The sequence below is a fragment of the Chiloscyllium plagiosum genome, chromosome 14 (genome assembly GCF_004010195.1).
Source record: "Chiloscyllium plagiosum isolate BGI_BamShark_2017 chromosome 14, ASM401019v2, whole genome shotgun sequence".
In the NCBI taxonomy this organism is placed as follows: domain Eukaryota; kingdom Metazoa; phylum Chordata; class Chondrichthyes; order Orectolobiformes; family Hemiscylliidae; genus Chiloscyllium; species Chiloscyllium plagiosum.
This window is the reverse complement of record NC_057723.1, coordinates 80,866,325-80,887,886: the sequence shown is the minus strand read 5'-3', so window position 1 is coordinate 80,887,886 and position 21,562 is coordinate 80,866,325.

Below are 21,562 nucleotides of genomic sequence, written 5' to 3'. Positions count from 1 at the left end.
ATCGTCCCTCTTTCCCTGCTCTCCCCATCGTCCCTCTTTCCCTGCTCTCCCCATCGTCCCTCTCTCCCTGCTCTCCCTATCGTCCCTCTCCCTGCTCTCCCCATCTTCCCTCTCCCTGCTCTCTCCATCGTGCAACTGCACTCAGGGATTGTACATGAGCAGAGAGGCAGCATCTCTGAGTGAGCAGTAAGTGCAGAGGGCAGGAAGCGTTAGGAGTTATGAAGATTGAGCAAGGCAAAAGTGAGGACTGCAGATGCTGGAAACAAGAGATTAGAGTGGTACTGGAAAAGCACAGCAGGTCAGGCAGCATCCGAGGAGCAGGAAAATCGACGTTTCGGGCAAGAGCCCTTCATCAGGAATAGAGGTTATGGAGATTGAGTTGAGTGCAAGCTCTCGAGTGGAAGTGACGCTGAGGTTGGAGGCCTTGGTGAGTGGCCTGTGCACTGGCTGGGTGAGAGTGAGTAATGACCCAGTGGGTGTGAGGTGGCAGAGAGAAGATGGTGCTGGTGCCCCCCTGGGGAGATCATCGGTCTTCCTGCAGCACGGCTGCCTTTCCTGGTTGGAAGGGACCTATCTGATGGTTGTCCTCTTGTTGCACTCAGACTTTATCTCCATCAACCCATCCACCAGCATCACGAGATCTTCCCCCGGAAAGTGGAGAGCCAGATTATTTTGTGTCTGTATCATCTGGTCAGAGTTTCAGGGTGGGCACCACAGGCTGCAGTGTCTGAAGTGGAGTCCTGGGCACCAGAGTCACATCTCAACTTTCTACATTGCTCCCCACACGAGTTGCCAAATAATACACCCAGTCTCTGGCTTGCCAAAATGATAGGATGAGAAACGTATGAGTGTATGAGATAACTTACCCGAGGCCACGGTTCTGATAGCACCAGGAAATCGCCAATTTTTCAATTCTAATGGGAAACGCCAGCTGTGGATTTGGTTGTGCCCCTACCAACAATCATTTTCCAGGGATTCTTGGCAAATAAATCCGAAGTCATGGAAAATAAGGTTGGCTCCTTCTAGTTTGCCCAAGTGATGGTCAATGAGGTTGGATTTGATGATAAGATAACAGGGCTGGATCTGAGGTAGTCTTTGAACAGTTTAGAGCAATGAGAACCGTCTTTGCTGAGAGTGAGTTTTAACAAATCTTGGCCAATACACCCAGTGAGATATTCTTTTTAATATTCATTCATACGATGAGGACGTCGCTGGCTAGACCAGCACTTATTGCCCATCCTTAGTTGCCCAGAGGGCAGTTAAGAGTCAGGCACATTTCTGTGGGTCTGGAGTCACATGTAGGCCAGACCAGGTAAGGATGGCAGTTTCCTTCCCTGAGGGACATTAGTGACCCAGATGGGTTTTTCCAACAATCAATTCACGGTCATTGTTTGACTCTGAATTCCAGATTTTGCTGAGTTCAAAAGACACCATCTGCCATAGTAGGGTTTGAACCCAGTAACATAACTTGAGTAAGTGAGGACTGCAGATGCTGGAGGCCAGAGTTGAAAAATGTGGTGCTGGAAAAACACAGCAGGCCAGGCAGCATCTGAGGAGCAGGAGGATCGACATTTCGGGCATAAGCCCTTCTTCAGGAATGAGGCTGGTGTGCCAAGCGGGCTGGTGGGGGGAGGGGAAATGAGGAAAATGGAGAAATCTACATTCATCCTGTGTGGTTGGAGGGTTCCTAGGCAGAAGATGAGGCACTCTTCCTCCAGGCGTCGTGTGGTCAGGGTCTGGCGATCGAGGAGGCCAAGGACCTGCTAGGGTGGGTCTGGGTGAGATGCTCTTCGGAGGGGCAGTGTGGACACAATGGGGCGAATGGTCTGCTTCTACACTGTAGGAATTCTCTGAATCTATGACCCTGCACATCCCTGCATACTATGGGGTAATTTGCACAGCCATTCCACCCTAGCCTGCACAATACAGGGTAATTTAGCACGGCCATTCCACCCTAACCTGCGCATATCAGGGTAATTTAGCTCAGCCATTCCACTGTAACCTGCACATCATGGGGTAATTTAGCACGGACATTCCACCCTAACCCTGCACACTACAGGGTAATTTAGCACGGACATTCCACCTTAACCTGCATATTACAGGGTAATTTAGCACAGCCATTCCACCCTAACCCTGCAGATCATGGGTCATTTAGCACGGCCATTCTACCCTAACCTGCACATCATGGAGTTATTTATCACGGCCATTCCACACTAACCCTGCACATTTCAGGGTAATTTAGCACGGCCATTCCGCCCTAACCCTGCACATCACGGGGTAATTTAGCAGAGCCATTCCACCCCATCCCTGCAGACTACAGGGTAATTTAGCACAGCCATTCCACCCTAACACTGCACATCAAGGGGTCATTTAGCACAGCCATTCCACCCTAACTCTGAACACTACAGAGTAATTTAGCATGGCCATTCCACCCTAACTCTGAACACTACAGAGTAATTTAGCACAGCCATTCCACCCTAACCTGCACATTTCAGAGTAATTTAGCACGGCCATTCCACCCTAACTCTGCACACTGCAGGGTAATTTACCACGTCCATTCCACCCTAACACTGCACATCACGGGATAATTTAGCACGGCCATTCCACCCTAACCCTACACATCACGGGATAATTTAGCATGGCCATTCCACCCTAACCCTACACATCACGGGATAATTTAGCACGGCCATTCCACCCTAACCCTACACATCATGGGATTATTTAGCATGGCCATTCCACCCGAACCCTGCACATTTCAGGGTAATTTAGCAGAACCATTCCATCCTAACCCTACACATCATGGGGTAATTTATTACGGTCAATCCACCCTAACCCTGCACACTACAGGGTAATTTACCACATCCATTCCACCCTAACCCTGCACATTAGAGGGTAATCTAGCACGGTCAATCCACCCTAACCCTGTACATCACGGGGTAATTTAGCACGGCCATTCCACCCTAACCCTGCACACTACAGGGTAATTTAGCACGGCCATTACACCCTAACCCTGCACATCATGGGGTAATTTAGCACGGCCATTCCACCCTAACCCTGCACACTACAGGGTAATTTAGCACAGCCATTACACCATCACCCTGCACACGACAGGGTAATTTAGCACGGCCATTCCACCCTAACCCTGCACACTACAGGGTAATTTAGCACGGCCATTACACCCTAACCCTGCACATCGCGGGGTAATTTAGCACGGCTATTCCACCCTAACCCTGCACATCGCGGGGTAATTTTGCACGGCCATTCCACCCTAACCCTGCACACAACAGGGTAATTTAGCACAGCCATTACACCATCACCCTGCACACGACAGGGTAATTTAGCACGGCTATTCCACCCTAACCCTGCACATCGCGGGGTAATTTAGCACGGCTATTCCACCCTAACCCTGCACATCGCGGGGTAATTTTGCACGGCCATTCCACCCTAACCCTGCACATTACAGGGTAATTTAGCATGGCCATTCCATCCTAACCCTGCACAGTACAGGGTAATTTAGCATGGCTATTCCACCCTAACCCTGCACATTACAGGGTAATTTAGCATGGCTATTCCACCCTAACCCTGCACATTACAGGGTAATTTAGCACGGCCATTCCAGGCTAACCTGCACTTTTCAGGGTAATTTAGCACAGCCATTCCACCCTAACCCTGCACATCGCGGGGTAATTTAGCATGGCCATTCCATCCTAACCCTGCACATTACGGGACAGTTTAGCACGGCCATTCCACCCTAACCCTGCACACTACAGGGTAATTTAGCACGGCCATTCCAACCTAACCCTGCAAATTACGGGGTAATTTAGCACGGCCATTCCACCCTAACCCTGCAAATTACAGGGTAATTTAGCACGGCCATTCCACCCTAACCCTGCATATTTCAGGGTAATTTAGCACGGCCATTCCACCCTAACCCTGCACATCATGGGGTAATTTAGCACGGCCATTCCACCCTAACCCTGCACATTTCAGGGTAATTTAGCATGGCCATTCCACCCTAACCCTGCACATTTCAGGATAATTTAGCACGGCCATTCCACCCTAACCCTGCACATCATGGGGTAATTTAGCACGGCCATTCCACCCTAACCCTGCACATCATGGGGTAATTTAGCATGGCCATTCCACCCTAACCCTGCACACTACAGGGTAATTTAGCACGGCCATTCCACCCATCCCTGCACATTTCAGGGTAATTTAGCACGGCCATTCCACCCTAACCCTGCACATCACAGGGTAATTTAGCACTGCCATTCCACCCTAACCCTGCACATCACGGGGTCATTTAGCACGGCCATTCCACCCTAACCCTGCACATCACGGGGTTATTTAGCACGGCCATTCCACCCTAACCCTGCACATCATGGGGTAATTTAGCACGGCTATTCCACCCTAACTTGAACATCTTTGGCCAATTGCAATACTGTTTCTGGTTCAGTGTCTACATTGATTGGAGACGTGTTGGACCCGAAGCTATGGTGAGGTAAGGTTCAGGAATTACGCCCAGTTTTGAACCTGAGGTGATCAGAATGAATTCACCAATACCGAAATTGAATGCATGTACTGTTACTCGGGCTGAGATTTACGCAGGTGACCCAAAGGTTTGCCAAAACTGTCCCACTAAGCTCAACCCATCCACTGGCTTGCCCTGCGCGATATTTTACAGACCTGGAGAGTGTTGGGATAAGTTTGTGAGCTCACTGGTCAGCACACCCTGGACGTGTTGGCACCAGCTGCTCGCAGCTTCCGAAAGTTAACTGTGATGTCAATTAACTTTCATCAGGAGGCCCAATCTCTGAAGCTAAAAGTTAGATGAATCAGCAGCTCTGCACTGAGATTCGCAATGTTTCCATTGGCACTTCAGTTGAACCCACCCACAGGTTCCACCAACACCAGCCTCAAATTACTGAGCTGCTTGTCTCTCTCATGTACAAGAGAGCCTTGCACCACCTGCTCCATACCAGTGGGTGTGTTGGCTAGACTGTAAATTTCATTAAAGCTCTGCCCTACTCCACTTGGAATGGTTTGGTTTTATTGCGTCTCCTGTGCAAGTGTAGCATGAGTTCATTTCTCGCTGTTTAGATTAGATTAGATTACTTACAGTGTGGAAACAGGCCCTTCACTTGTTTCACACCGACCCGCCGAAGCGCAACCCACCCATTCCCCTACGTTTACCCCTTACCTAACACTACGGGCAATTTAGCATGGCCAATTCACCTGACCTGCACATCTTTGGACTGTGGGAGGAAACCGGAGCATCCGGAGGAAACCCACGCAGACACGGGGAGAACGTGCAAGCTCTACACAGTCAGTCGCCTGAGGCGGGAATTGAACCCCGGTCTCTGGCGCTGTGAGGCAGCAGTGCTAACCACTGTGCCACCGTGCCACCGTGTATTAGAGCATAGGACATAGAACATAGAACATAGAACAATACAGCACAGAACAGGCCCTCAATGTTGCACCAACCTGTGAACTATTCTCAGCTTGTCCCCCTACGCTATCCCATCATCATCCATGTGCTTATCTAAGGATTGTTTAAATCTCCCTAATGTGGCTGAGTTGACTACATTGGCAGGTAGGGCATTCCACACCCTTACCACTCTCTGAGTAAAGACCCTGCCTCTGACATCGGTCTTAAATCTATCACTCCTCAATTTGTAGTTATGCCCCCTCGTACAAGCTGACATCATCATCCTGAGAAAAAGTCTTTCACTGTCCACCCTGTCTAATCATCTGATCATCTTGTATGTCTCTATCAAAATCCCCCTTAGCCTTCTTCTTTCCAATGAGAACAGACCCAAGTCTCTCAGCCTTTCCTCATAAGACCTTCCCTCCAGACCAGGCAACATCCTGGTAAATCTCCTCTGCACCTTTTCCAATGCTTCCACATCCTTCCCGAAATATGGCGACCAGAACTGTACACAATATTCCAAGTGTGGCCGCACCAGCATTTTGTATTCCCATACACCAGGGCTTACTTATCACTGTGAGATGCACTTATCACTGTGAGTGATGGCTGTGTTGGAAGTTAAGTGATTAACTCAGTATAAAGCATTCGTTAAGTTATTGAGTGAGCTCCTTGAAACATAGAATCCCTACAGTGCAGAAGAGGCCATTCGGTCCATCGAGTCTGTAATCCAAAGAGCATCTCACACAAATCCACCCATGCACCCTATCCCCATAACCCTATATTTCCCAAGGCTAACCAACCTAGTCTACACATTCCTGGACACTATGGGTAATTTAGCACGGCCAATCCACCCTAACCTGCACATCCCTGGACACTATGGGTAATTTAGCACGGCCAATCCACCCTAACCTGCAAATTCCTGGACACTTTGGATAATTTAGCATGGCCAATCCACCCTAACCTGCAAATTCCTGGACACTTTGGGTAATTTAGCATGGCCAATCCAGCCTAACCTGATATCTTTGGACTATGGGAGGAAATCCACACGGACGCAGGGAGAATGTGCAAACTCCAGTCGCCCGAGGGTGGAATCAAACCGGGGTCCCTGGCACTGTGAGACAGCAGTGCTGACCACTGAGCCACCATGCTGCTGCCCTTATGGTGGTAGTTAAGTCAATTAAGCTGATGAACAACTACACCACTCAGGCTAGCAAAACTACTACTCGGATACAGATATTTTATGACCATGTGAGCAAGTAACAGTGTCTCAGGAGTCTGCCTTTATTCTTATCAACTGCAATCAAAGAGAGAGTGCCATGGACTGCTGACTCACCATCAACTATTTCACACAAAGTCAAACGCTACTGTCTATTTTAACAGCATCATAAAGGAGCTTGTTATAACCATTTATCTAACACTGGATCATCTCATAGTGAAAGACTTCCCTTTGGGAATTGTGCCCACACTATAGTAATCCTTGCAGGATACCATCAGTGGAGGTGAGCTGGGCTGTTGGTACAGGTTCATTTCCTAAGCCTCTTGAATGCCCTGAGTGAGCTCAGGCCCAACCCTGGACGTTGTGATTGAGCCGGAGAGATGCTCCTGGTTGGTGGGATCCGTGCCTCTGAGATCAGCAGAGGAAACGCCCTGAGGGCTTTTGAACTCATTCAGTTAAGTATGAAGAGACCAGCTACAATTGGATTGCTGAGTTGTTCACCTTCCCCACCACCCCCCACCTTCCCCACCCCCCCAACATTCCCCACCCCCCCCCCACCTTCCCCATCCCCCCTCCACCTTCCCCATTCCCTGGATCCCAGAGACACCAGGAGGAATTCTCATTTTACATTTCAGCTGATTTCCTCAAGTAATCCTTCCCCATCAAACAGTGAGGTTGGAGTGTGACTGTGCACGTCCACCTTTTTCCCAATGTATCGTTGAGTTTGTGCTTAGCTTCTGGCCCATTGTTGTAATGCCAGGCCAGACCAGCAGGAGGCACAACTGAGGAGATGGGCTGGACCCCATCAGACTGAGCAATGAAGAAAGAGTCAAAATCACTGTCACTAGCATCACCCTCATATGCTAACGGAAGCCTTAACACACTCGTGCCAGCTTAGAGTCGTTGAGTCATACAGCACAGAAACAGACCCTTCTGCCCAACTCTCCATGCTGACCAGATTTCCTGAACTCGCCCCATTTACCTGCATTTGGCCCATATCCCTCTAAACCTTTACCGTTCACGTACCTGTCCAAATAAGAATGAAGAAACTTGAAATCAGTGTGGCAATTAATTACTTGCAAACTAGTTTGAGCCACAGGGAGAGGCGAAATAGGCTGGGAGTGCTTTCTCTGTGACTCTAAGTTGAAGCATTAGTGCCATAGTAAGGTAATAGAACATTCCAGTGCAGTACAGGCCCTTCGGCCCTCGATGTCGCGCCGACCCGTGGAACCAATCTGAAGCCCATCTATCCTACACTATTCCATTCTCATCCATATGCCTATCCAATGACCATTGAAATGCCCTGAAAGTTGGCAAGTCTACTACTGTCTGCAGGAAACGCCTTCCATGCCCCTACTACTCTCTGAATAAAGACACTACCTCTGATGTCTGTCCAATATCTATCACCCCTCAATTTAAAACTATGTCCCCTCATGCTAGCCATAAAATGGAGGAGAAATTTTAACTCTCTGTGAGCAATTAATGTTTTTACACTAAAAGGGGTTAAACCTTTTATATTAACTTATTTTCAGTTACCCATTACTTTCCCAAACTCTCCCTTCCCCTTTTACAATGTGCTTTTTTCTTGCTTCCCGGGGGACAGTTGTTCGCTTACCTCTGAGAGGCGAGTACTGTGCGGGAGGTCTGTACATTGGGTATTGCTTGGGGAAGGCAGTAGGACTCCATTTGCCTTTCAACGTCAGTGAGTATGAGGCAGCTCTGTGAGATAGGCAGGGCTGGAAAGGATGGCCACCAGTAGGCATTGTGAGGAGCAACAGCTCCAGAACATTCCAAAGCCACAGACAAATGAGAGGCTCTATTGTGTGCACCTGTGTGTACAAGAGGGAATAAATGGTACCACACTGTATTACGCTGTTTCCATTCATTAACAGGTGCCGGTGAAATAAAACAACCACAACCTGTTATTAATTACAGGTACAAACATGTAGAAATCAGAAAAGAGCCCATGGACTTGGCAGGGAGAGGAATAAGGCACAGGGCCTGGTTCAATTAGGAGGCACTGCTGCCTCAAAGCACCAGGGTCCCAGGTTTGATTCCAGGCCTCGGGTGACTGTCTGTGTAGAGTTTGTACATTCTGTCCGTGTCTGCGTGGGTTTCCTCCCACAGTCCAAAGATGTGTGGGTCAGGTGAATTGGCCAGGCTAAATTGCCCGTAGTGTTAAGTGTATTAGTCAGAGGGAGGTGGGTCTGGCTAAGATACTCTTCGGAGGGTTGGTGTGGACTGTTTCCACACTGTAGGGAATCTAATCTAATCTAATCATTTAGGAAAAAAAAGAGAGAAAGTATTCTGACAGGGTTATCGGAGATAGTACTGGGCTGAAGTTTGTCTCAGATGTAAAGTTTAAAATTGATTTCCATATTTCTCTGAGTTATCTTCATTAGTGCCCAGTGTCCAAACATCTCCCCTCCCCCATCATCCCAATTATGATTTAGAAAGGGTGGACGCTGGGAAATTGTTTCCATCAGGCGGGATACTAGGACCCGTGGGCACAGCCTTAGGATTAGAGGGGGTCAATTTAGAACGGAAACGAGGAGACATTTCTTCAGCCAGAGAGTGGTGGGCCTGTGGAATTCATTGCCGCGGAGTGCAGTGGAGGCCGGGACGCTAAATGTCTTCAAGGCAGAGATTGATAAATTCTTGATGTCACAAGGAATTAAGGAATACAGGGAGAGTGTGGATAAGTGGCGTTGAAATGCCCAACAGCCATGATTGAATGGCGGAGTGGACTTGATGGGCCGAATGGCCTTACTTCCACTCTGATTTCTTATGGTTCTTACGGCTGACATTCTGAATTGGAGAGGTGTTTATCTGACAGGAAACGTGTTACCAATCATTGAATGATGCTATTATTGGCGATAACATTTCCAAATAATTCGGATAATTAAAGTCCATTTTTAAGACTAATATTAAATCCTAGGACCCTTCCTCAGAAGTTCTGAGGAATGTTAACTCTGACTTCTCTCCACAGATGCTGCCAGACCTGCTGAGCTTTTCCAGCAATTTTTCTGTTTTTGTTTCTGATTTACAGTGTCTGCAGTTCTTTCGGTTTTGGTTAAATTCTAAGGGTTTTATCCTCCCTCAGGTGCTTTTCAGATTCACCTTCAAAACCTGGTGGAGGTGAGAGAGACAGAGAGAAAACAACAGGGCCTCAAAGACCCTGCGTAAAATATCAGCATTGGTCAGGAGTATGGCAGGAATCCAAACGAGAAAGTTTGGGGACTGATAACTGTGACCGCATTTAACTGACGTTGAGAAACAGAAACCGAAAGACATTTCCCCGGCGTATCGAGAAATCTTAAGATTTGTCATCTGTCTGTTCAATCACTGGGATTGAATTATCTTTAACCCTTCAGCGTATAAGTTTCACCTGGGTGGTGCAGAGAAGGGAAAATCTGGCCCAGCCCTAACAGAATCCAATCCTTCCGTTCACTCGAAGTCACAACGCGAATTATCCTCAAGGACAGAAAGAAAAACATTGGTGTCACCTCTCGCAGGCTGGGAGAGGGGGGGGAGCTCGTGACCCCAGGAGGTTAGGGCAGGAGTGTGGTGCAGAATGATACCAACAGCCAGGTTTCAGTCCCTGTGCTGGGCGAGAACGTTGCAGAAGCCTCCTCCCTCACCTCGCCTCAGTGACCTGGTGGCAAAAGATGACAATTAGATCCCCTCAGTTGATGGGGGAAAATGAAAGAGAGGTGTAAGCTGGACAGCAAACAGGCAGAGTAAAGGAAGCTGGGGGGTGAGTTTTGATATGAGATATAATAAGAGCAGAAATAAACCATTTTAAGAGAACTTCGCATTTCAGCATTATAGAGGAATCTTAATATATTCAAATTATAAATGAAAAGGCTTACTGAGCTGGAGAATGTGATCTAAGATGTCTCAGGATTTTTTTCTCTGCAGCTTTTTCCTGGATATCTCTATCTTCCTCTATAGTTTCCTATCTCCTCTCTCTCTCTCTTTGTCCTTCTCTCTCTCTTTGTCCCTCCCTCTCTCTCTCTCTCTCTTTGTCTCTCTCTGCTTTCTCATTTTATACTGTACACATGCAGGTCCACTTGCGTTAACTCATTGGCACAGACCCACACATGTAGGACTTGGCTCAAAGGAGATGGAGATCATTTCTTTTTCTGCTCTTGAGTGCTGAGATTTCTTTAGCCGCACCGTAAGCTGAGCGCAACCTATTTGAGTTACTTTAACTTGAAGGAAGAGCCTTGAAAAAAAAGTTGCTTTTTATTGTGTAAAACTTCTTCAAGCTAATCAGTGAAGGAGGAGGTTAAATGTCAACCTTTATTTAGTTTTCAGATCTATTCATTAAACGATGCATTACTAAGATATAACTGTGAAATCTACTTGCCTTCACCAGTGTCGGTAACTGTCCCCTGATAGCCAGCAAAAAAAGTCTAAAATCGCACAGGGGTCCTGTGTGTTGAGAGCAAAGGAAATTTGGGAGCTTAGTACCTGGACAGAGCAGGTTGTCTGTCGAGGAATGTGTAGATAGGTCAGACTTGTTTTCTCTGGAGATCAGAAGAGTGAAAGACGATTTAATTAAAATTTATAATATCCTGAATGGCCTCGTAAGGCAAATGTGGAAAAAAGATTTTCTCTTGTGGGTCAGTCTAGAGTCAGGGAACACCATTTTAAAATTAGGGATTCCCACTTTTCGGACAGAGATGAGGTGATTTTTTTTTCTCTCTCTCTCAGTGTGTTGTAGTAGGATCATTGAATTTTTGAACGTGAAGGTAGATTCAGAGAATCAAACATTATTGGGAACAGGTTTTTTCTATTCATTCACAAGGCATTGGTGGACATAAAACAGGAGTGTTGAGGTGAAATTTATTGAACTTTCAAAACAGCATTGAACGTAGCTAAGATGTCTGTGGGAATATAAAACATTACATGAACGAAGACATAACAATTTGAAATATTTGACTACGTATAAACTGACAGAGTTAGCCGATAAACTGAAGGTTGAAATAATGGCAGAATCTTAACAGTGGGACACTGAGCCTAATGTCTCATACCTAGAATTAGCTTGGATTCAGCTGCAAATGAAGACATGGAAAGGGAAAGAGAGAGGAAAAAACTCAAATTGGGAAAAAAAAAGAGAAAGGAAGGAGATAGATAGGAAAAAGAATTGGAAATAAGAAAGGTTGAGCTGGAGAATAAGGAGAGAGAAACGAAAGAAAATGGAAAGAAAGGTGGAGTTAAAAGCATGAACTCCCTGACCTGAAGAGAGAGAGAGAGAAGGAAGGAAGGATAAAAGAAGAAAGAAGAGGTAGTGACTCGAAGGATGACTGCTCAAGGGATGAGGGATTTGATTTAAATAGAAACATACGTTTAGTTCGTAAACTTACTGAGGGTAGAGTGAAAGGAATTTTTCACCTCATTTGACTGGGTGGGGGAGTGGTCAAAGGATGAATTGGGCCTTAATTATGGAGGAGTACGTCACTTTGTCAGAAAAGCAATTTGTAGATCATGAAACTTTTAAAGAAAAAGCAGTGCTCAATCCACGGAGCTTGTTCCTGAAATTTGTCAATTAAAATGTAGGAGTTTAAGAGAGAGGCCCAATCAGGAAATTTACAGACTTTCATATTAACTATTACCTTATTTATTTATTTTTCCACTTATTCTACGAAGGTAATGCTTAACGTTTTAACTCTGTTTTTCTTACTATTTTATACCTAATTATTTTGTACCTAGGTACCCTTGTACCTAAGATGGTGCTGTGTATGGAGACATTATACATGTTGACTGTAGTTCTGTACTTGAGTGCACATGTCTATAAAATCTAAATCTAAATTTGCAAGAAAAAACAGAAATAGTATAGAATGAAAAACAGAAATTGCTGGAAAAGCTTAGCAAGTCTGGCAGCGTCTGTGGAGAGAAATCAGAGTGAATGTTTTAGGTGGAGTGAATCTTCCTGAGAACAGGTCTGTACTCCATGGTGTAGAATTAGTGGTTTTGATCACTAAAGTTGGAGAAAATGTTTAAGAGGCTAAGGGAAATCATGACAATGGAAAGATTGAAAAACAGCATTCCAGTAAATGTTAAACTTATTCAGCTGAGCTTCAAGTAACAAAAGAGGCAGCAGATGTGGCAGATACATTTGGAATATTGTGTTCAGTTCTGGTCGCCTCATTATAGTGAAGACGTGGAAGCTTTAGAGAGGGTGCACAGGAGATTTACCAGGATGCTGCCTGGACTGGAGGGCATGTCTTATGGAGAAAGGTTGAGGGAGCTAGGGCTTTTCTCATTGGAGTGAAGAAGGATGAGAGGTGACTTGATAGAGGTGTACAAGATGTTGAGAGGCGCAGATAGAGTGGATAGACAGAGACCTTTTCCCAGGGTGGAAATGTTTGTTGCAAAGGGTCACAATTTTAAGGTGATTAGAGGAAGGTTTAGGGGAGATGTCAGGGGTAGGTTCTTTGCACAGTGGTGGGTGTGTGGAATGCACTGCCAGCGGTGGTAGCAGAGTCAGAGACATTTGGGACATTTAAGTGACCCTTGGATAGGCCCATGGAAATTAGTACAATGAAGGGTATGTAGGTTAGTCTGATCATAGACTAGGATAAAAGGCTGGCACAACACTAGGGCTGAAGGGCCTGTTTCGTGCTGTTACTGTTCTTTGTTCTATACCTGTGTTGGCTCAGACAGACAGTTACATGTCGGATAATAGTCATGTGGAAATCTAAAAAAAAATTGGAGCATTAGAAAACCTGTAGATGAGAACATATTCTGCCAAAATAATGCAGGAGCAAGGCCAGAACTCACAAGTGAAAATAACAAGTCATAAGACTGGGTGTACCAAAGCCGATGGATTTAAGTCCAGTAGGGGACTGATTGCATTAATGAGAATGTCAAAGGTATCCTTGTAACAGTAAGCATCTCGAAAGGGAATGAGTACAAAAGCATTCATGTGGTACAATGAAAACATGTTTCCTGAGGATTTATTAAAAAGGCCTCTTGACAGTCAAGAAATTTCTTCCTCAACAGCTAAAGGATCAGACCATTGAAGGTTCTGAATATTTTATTTCAAACTGTGAGATATTTCCTTATTATTCAAATCAAGGAAGTTAGCCAGGAAAGGTGATGAGAGACACTGGATCAAATTGCTTGTTAATGCTGGCTAATGGTCCAATTTGTCCTCTCAGTCCTCTAGGTGGAAAGGTACTCACAGACTCCTACAGCAACAAAAACAGACTCTTTGGTCCAACTTGTCCATGCCAACCAAACTAAACTAGTCCCACCTGCCAGCATTTGGCCCACATCCCTCTAAACCTTCCCTATTCATGTACCTGTTCAGATACCTTTTAAACGTGGTAACGGTACCTGCATCTACCTGTGGCAGTTCATTCCACATACAAACCATCCTCTGTGTGAAACAATTGCCCCTCAGGTTGCTTTTCAATCTTTCTCCTCTCACCTTCAACCTATGCCCCTCTAGGTTTGGACTCCCCTACCCTGGGGAAAAGACTTTCATTATCCACCATCTTTATTGCCCCTCATGATTTTGAGTCAGACCAATATCTGAGAATTATTATTTAAAAGGCAAAGTGCTAATGAAGAATTGGACACCAACTCAAATACCATTTGTTGAGTAATGGTGAACTATCAAGTTATGGTCGCATCTGAGTATCATAACAAAGTTGTCTAAGCGGCTCACAAAATTCCAATGGCAAGCCATTTGGGGATTAGGAAATTGTAGGATAAAATGTTATAACATTTTTTTATTAGCTCAGGATACTTAATGATGTTTGGATCTTTTGCCAGATATGCCTTACATATCAGGTATTGGGATTACCCAAACCATCAATTAAGCGTTCTTCTATAATTCTAATTCCAGCCCTCATTGAGCCATTAAACAGGGTCTTAATAGTTTGTGTTATAGAGTCATCGAGTCATACAGCACAAAAACAGACACCTCAGTCCATGTTCCCAAACTAAACTACTCTCACCTGCCTGCTTCTGGCCTATATCCTTCCAACCCTTTCCTATTCATGTATTTATCCAAATATCTTTTCAACTATCTAACTGTACCCACATCCACCACTTCCTCAGGACATTCATTCCACACGCGAATCTCTGTGTAAAAAAATTACCCCTCATGTCTTTTTTAAATCTCTCCCCTCTCACCTTAAGAATATGCCCCCAGTCTTGAAATATCCCATCCTTGGAAAAAGACACCTGCTGTTTATTTTATCTATGCCCCTCATGATTTTATAAACTTCTATAAGGTCACCTCTCAACCTCCTACCCTCCAGTGAAAACGTCCCAGCCTTTCTTTATAATTCAAACCTTCCATACCCAGCAACATCCTGTTTGACCCCCAACAGAAAACGAGGAGTGTGTCCCTTGCTGTTTTACCCATCACAACCTGAGAGTCAGAGAGTCAGAGAGCTGTACAAAATGGAAACAAACCCTTCAGTCCAACTTGTCCATGCTGACCAGATATCCTAAATTAATCTAGTCCCATTTGCCAGCACTTGGCCCATATCTCTCTAAACCCTTCCTATTCTGTACCCATCCAGATGCCTTTTAAATGCTGTAACTATACCAGCTTCCATCATTTCCTCTGGGAGCCCATTCCAACACTGGCACCCCCACATCATTGACCACAGGGGCACAACTTCAGAGCAACTGGCTCCAAAACATTGTACACTTACTTTTTTCACCCTCAAGAATAAGCCATTGGTCAAAAAGGTTTTTGTTTCAGAAAGACAACATACACAGAGATGGTTGTGTGATTTTTTTTTCTCCTTTTATGAAGTGTGTGTGTATTCATGCGCGCGCGTGTATGTGTATGTCTGTGTGTGTGTCTGCGTGTGTCTGTGTGTGCACATCTGTATGTGTATGTCTATCTGTGTATGTCTGTGTGTGCATCTGTGTGTCTGTGTTTGCACGTATTTATGTATTTGCATACGCATGTATGCATATCTATGTGTGCATGTCTGTATCTATGTTTGTCTGTGTTGCATATGTGTGTCTGTGTATGCTTGCCTATTTGTGTTTCTGTATCTGTGTGTGTCTATGTTTCTTTGTGTGTGTCTGTGTGTGCGCGTGTGTGTGTGCCTGTTTGTGTGTCTGTGTTTCCATGTGTAATCACTAACTGCTGGCTCACATCTGCCTGAAACGGAAACCGATGGTGGAACAGTTTTCCAGTGAGGGTTTTGTCAGGAACTGGATGAATTCATATTGATGGGAGAAATGATATCAAAAGGAGAATGTTCAGACCCAGGTTTCTGCACAGCCTCCTCATGTTGAATACCTGAAGGCCGCAGTGATTCTTAATCTATTAGGCTGAGGGTAGGAGGGGATTACTGGAAAATGACCAAACTAAATTCTATGTGTGTGTGTCCCTGTGTATGTGTCCCCCTGTGTGTGTGTGTGTGTGTCCGTGTGTGTGTCTGTGCGTGTATGTGTGTGTCCCTGTGTGTGTCTGCGTCTGAGAGTGGATGTGTGTGCGTGTCCGTGTGTCCGTGTGTGTGTCTGTGTCTGTGTATGCGTGAGAGTGCATGTGTCTGTGTCTGTGTGTATGTGTGTGTGGGTGCGCGTGTGTGTGTCTGTCTGTATGTGTGTGTGTGTTTGTGTGCATGCATAGGTGCGTGTGTGTGTCTGTGTCTGTGTGTGTGTCTGTGTGTGTCTGTGTATGTGTGTGTCTGTATGTCTGTCTGTGTGTGCATGTGAGTGCGTGTGTGTGTGTGCGTGTGTGTATATCTGTGTATGTCTGTGTCTATGTGCGTGTGTGTGAATGGGTGTGAGTGTGTGTGTGATTGTGTGTGTGTGCTTGTGTGCGCGTGTATGTTTTGGGTCTATTTAGAGGGTTAAACATTTACGCTACTACATTACTGGCTATAGTAATTATTGCATCTTCACTGAATAATTCTTCTTTTGACAACAAACCAATAATTGTGTTTATTAAGAAAGCCATTTAATATATTTTTGAAGTTTAAAAGTTGATATAGATAAGGTACTAATTTGTTGTTTTGGTAACTTTTTTGATAACCATCATTGCTCAGGCCTTTGAGTTTCGGAGTTGGGATGTCATACTAAGGCCTCTTCTGGCGTATTGTGTTCAGTTCTGGTCTCCCTGTTATAGGAAGGAAATCATTAAGCTGGAGAGGGTTCAGAAGAGATTTACCAGGATGTTGCCAGGAATGGAGGTTCTGAGATATAAAAATAGACTGGAAAGGCTGGGACCTTTTTTCACTGGAGCACAGGAGGTTGAGGGGTGACCTTATTGAGACTTATAGACTCATGAGTGGCATGGTAGCACAGTGGTTAGCACTGCTGCCTCACAGTGCCAGAGACCCGGGTTCAATTCCCGCCTCAGGAATTGTGTGGAGTTTGCACGTTCTCCCTGTGTCTGTGTGGGTTTCCTCCAGGTGCTCTGGTTTCCTCCTACAGTCACAAAGATGTGGTGGATTGGCTGTGCTAAATTGCCTGTAGTGTTGGGTGTAGGGGAATGGGTCTGGGTGAGTTGCTCTTCGGAGGGTCGGTGGTGGCTGAAGGGCCTGCTTCCACACTGTAAGAAATCTAATACAAAGATAAGGTGAATGGCAAGGATCTTTTTCGAAGGGTGGATTATTTTAAGACTAGGGGACATATATTTAAGGTGAGAGGAGAAGGTTTTAAAAAAGAGAAGGGGGAAATGTTTTTACCCAGAGAGTGGCTCTTGTGTGGAATGAACATCCAGAGGATGTGGTGGATGCAGGTACAGTTACAGCGTTTAAAAGACATTTGGATAGGTAAGTGTGGAGGGATATGGGCTAGGAGCAGGCAGGTGGGACTAGTTCAGTTTGGGATTATGTTCAGCATGGACTGGTTGGACCGAAGGGGCTGTTTCTAAGCTGGATGACTCCATAACTAGGAAAGATTTTGTTTTCTGTTGCAGTACAAACCATTCCCTGGGTGAGATTCCCAACTTGCTATGGTTCCAGACAGGATACATCAAACCATCAGATACCCAGATGAGAAAAGATGAATTGCTTCTCCTTAATTTTTCACCTGCCTCACGGATGGTCACAGCAAGTTTAAGTTTAGAAGGATTCCCTTCCCACTGTTGGGCAGCATGGTGGCTCAGTGGTTAGCACTGCTGCCTCACAGTGCCAAGGACCCAGGTTTGATTCCACCCTTGGGTAACTGTCTGTGTAGAGTTTACACGTCCTCCCTGTGTCTGTGTGGGTTTCCTCCCACAGTCCAAACCTGTGCAGGTTAGGGTGGATTGGTCATGGGAAACGTGGAGTTACAGGGATGGGTGGGATGCTCTTCAAAGGGTCAGTATGGGCTGAATGGCCTGTTTCCTCTCTCCCAGCCCCAAGTGAGTTTCTGTTCTTCCTTTTTGGTAAAGCCACTTGGCTGAGGTTTTCTTGAATTAACAAAAAGACTGAGTTTATTTTATTACTAAAACCAAAAAGAAATAGTCACTCAGCACAAAGCTTACAAACAGTAGGTGAGTCCAAAAAGAATGAAAGATATATGGTCAATCTCTGAATTGTTTGCAAAGAGCAGTTCGTCAAACAATATGGATATGTATCAACTTTCAGATGTATGTCCTTTTTCTAAAATAAACATATTACAGATGAAAACCAAACAGAAATTGCTGGAAAAGCTCAGCAGGTCTATGGAGAGAAATCAGAGTTAATGTCACTCAACCCAAAACATTAACTCTGGGTTCTCTCCATAGACCTGCTGAGCTTTTCCAGCAATTTCTGTTTTTGCTTCTGATTTACAGCATAAACAGTTCTTTCAGTTTTTACATTGTGGACAAAATTTGATATGCGCAAATGGAGAGCTGGTGTTAGGATCAGGGATCAGGATAGTTGTGACCCGTGGAGTAGTGGGAGTAAAGTGACAGCATTGGTTGTATCAGTATGTAACACTTACGTTTTTGTGAACACTTCCCACTGCCCTGACATAGCCATGTGGAAACATGCAGTTCATCCCTTCATCTCCTCTTGATTTTGACTCGACTGACTTGGCTGTTCTCGCGCATTCTAAACACAGTAAAGCTGAGGTCATCCAAAACTCTGTCGCCTGTGCCGTAATTCTCAGCAAGTCCTGTTCACACATTACTGTGTTAGCTGAAACCTACGCTGGCTCGCAGTCAAGAAACATCCAGATTTTTTTAAATTCTCATGCTTGTTTTCAAACCTCTCCACATCCTCACTCAGTCCTGCCTATCTCTGTCATCTCCTCTAGGCACCTAACACTTTCAGATATTGGAACTATTTTCAATTAGACCTCTTGTGTTTCCTCCAGTTGTAATCTCTCTCCCATTGGTGGCCGAGTCTTAGGTTCAAGCTCTGAGCCACCTTCCCGAATAAATATCTCTTCTTCTGTATCTCCTGTTTCTCCTTTAAAACAATTCTTAAAATCTCCTCTTGGACCAAGCTCTTAGTTTTCTGACTAAATACCTCCTATCGTACCTCAGCATCATATTAATGCTCCTGTAGAGCCTGAGAATATATTATTATATTACAAGTGAAATATATATATATATATGCTATTTGGAACAGATCTGTCCAGTTTGCTGTTCTCTCTCTTTAGAATTAGAATTAGAATTAGGGTTTATAGTCACATGCAGATGCTGGAAGCCAGATTCTGGATTAGAGTGGTGCTGGAAAAGCACAGCAGTTCAGGCAGCATCCGAAGAGCAGGAAAAATCGACATTTCGGGCAAATATCCTTCATTCCTGATTTTCCTGCTCCTCGGATGCCGCCTGAACTGCTGTGCTTTTCCAGCACCACTCTAATCCCCTTTATTGTCACATGTACTCAAGTACAAAGGTACAGGTGTAAAGTTCACAATGTCACCACTCATGCACCACCTTAGTTACAAACAGACCTAGTTACAAATCCTCGTTACTAAAACAGACTAGGTACAAAAATAGAGAAATGATGAAAAAAGCTAAAGTTCTACCCTTTCCTAAAACTAGGATCTAGGTTTTGCATTCTTTTCTTTCCACATTAAACTACATTAATCTTCCAAACCCACGACGACCACTTTCATCTAGAAGGACAAGAGCAGCAGATACATGGGAACACCACCCCCTGCAAGTTCCCCTCTAAGCCCCTCACCTTCCTGACTTGGAAATATATCGCTGTCCTTTCACTGTCGCTGGGTCAAAATCTAGGAATTCCCTCCCTCAGGGCATTGAGGGCCAACCCACAGCAGGTGGGCTGCAGCAGTTCAAGAAGGCAGCTCACCCCCCACCTTCTCAAGGGACAACTAGAGATGGGCAATAAATGATGGGCCCAGCCCACATCCCACAATATGAATCTGAAAAAAACTCAATAATTGCTCAGGTCTTCTGATAGGAAGACAGTCCTTGCAGTTACATGTACTGGAGATGCACATGTTACTTGATAAACGTACCTCCCGTTAGGCTGATAACTATATTAGTCTCATTGCTCAGGGAGATAGTGGACACAGATGGTGTGAAAAGTATATGGAAGGACCAGAACAAAATTTGGAAAGGTATTCCGTTTTAGGACTTGTTAGTTTGGTTGCACGTTCTTTATTGCATTCTGTACTTTCCTATGTTTCCAACTTATTTGCAATTAACTTTTATTTGCCAAGGTCTTGCCAAGGTGCAGTAACTGGTCCATTCCAGATCGAGCACTTCAGCTCCAGGCTGAAAACAAAGCTGTCCTGTAAGCAGGACGGAGCTAACAACTGGTTTAAATCATGTTTTAACCAAGATTATTTGTTCGTTCTCCCTCATTAAAACACTGCTGGAAGCTAGTCGAATTGCCATTGATACGGCCCTGGGACGGGAGCCAGGTAGAACAACTTACAGAAATGGAAAACAGGCAGCTTCGATTTAAAGACAGCCTGTTTTTTTTTTGGTCTATTTCGGAAACCCAGTCCCGGAATAGAAATGCAGGCTGGGTGAGAGAGATCATCACAGCAACAAGAGTAACGAATTAAATTGCCTCCTCAGTAGAAAATAACCATTTAATTCCACATTTCCCACACTCTCCCTGCCAAAGAAGTCTGACCACAATGACAGAAAACTGTGTGGCTGGTTACGGTAAATAATTGGCTTTAATTCATTATTTATGGCATGGTGCAGGTATGTTCTTTCCAAGAGTCTCCTTCCTGTTGCGCAGACCTTACAGAGATAGAGAGGGATGAGGACACGCTGATATGTGAAGGGGCAGATGAGAATTTTAAACTCAAAGTGTTTCTGAACTGGGCGCTAGTGTAGATGCACTGCACCAGCACTAACATCCACTTCCATCTCACTCAGTCCCTCCCTTTCATCCAGCCCAGAATGAAATGGCCCGGGCTCAGGACCAATATGGGTGGTGGGCTTTCCAGTGTTCAGCTTCTCACTCCCTTCAAAGAGAGGACCCTGACTCTGACCACCCCGAGTAGCTGTACCCAAACCCCTGGAGATTACCCTCCACTGACTGAAGTGGGTCTGCCTTTAGACTCGGAGACATGGCCATTTGGTGAAAGTACACTCAGTGAGTTAGCTGGTATGTGGTGTAAGTGTACCATTGACATAACATCACTGCTATACAACAACACGCCCACCCCTTTGACTGGTCACTGCTGACAGCTGTGTCGGGATTCCTGGGTTTTGAGCTCACACTAAAAGTCAAGTGAAGGTACAAGGACTGAGCTCCTGTTAGCTGTGGTTGAGTTTGTAAAGCCCTGAATGGGTAGGGCAGTGATGGTGTGGAGATCCCAGTAGTTGGTGACTGAGCGCCCTGATATGGAACTTGGTCCATTCCATCAGCTGGTCTCCTGACCTTAGGCTCATAGTTGTCTTGCATCAGCATTGTGACCCCGAGAGGGGGCTGGGGAGATCCGAGATGCAACATTGATATACAGACGTGTACCATACAGACATCAGTGATGTGCCATGATGGCAGCATATAGGCTGGCATGTG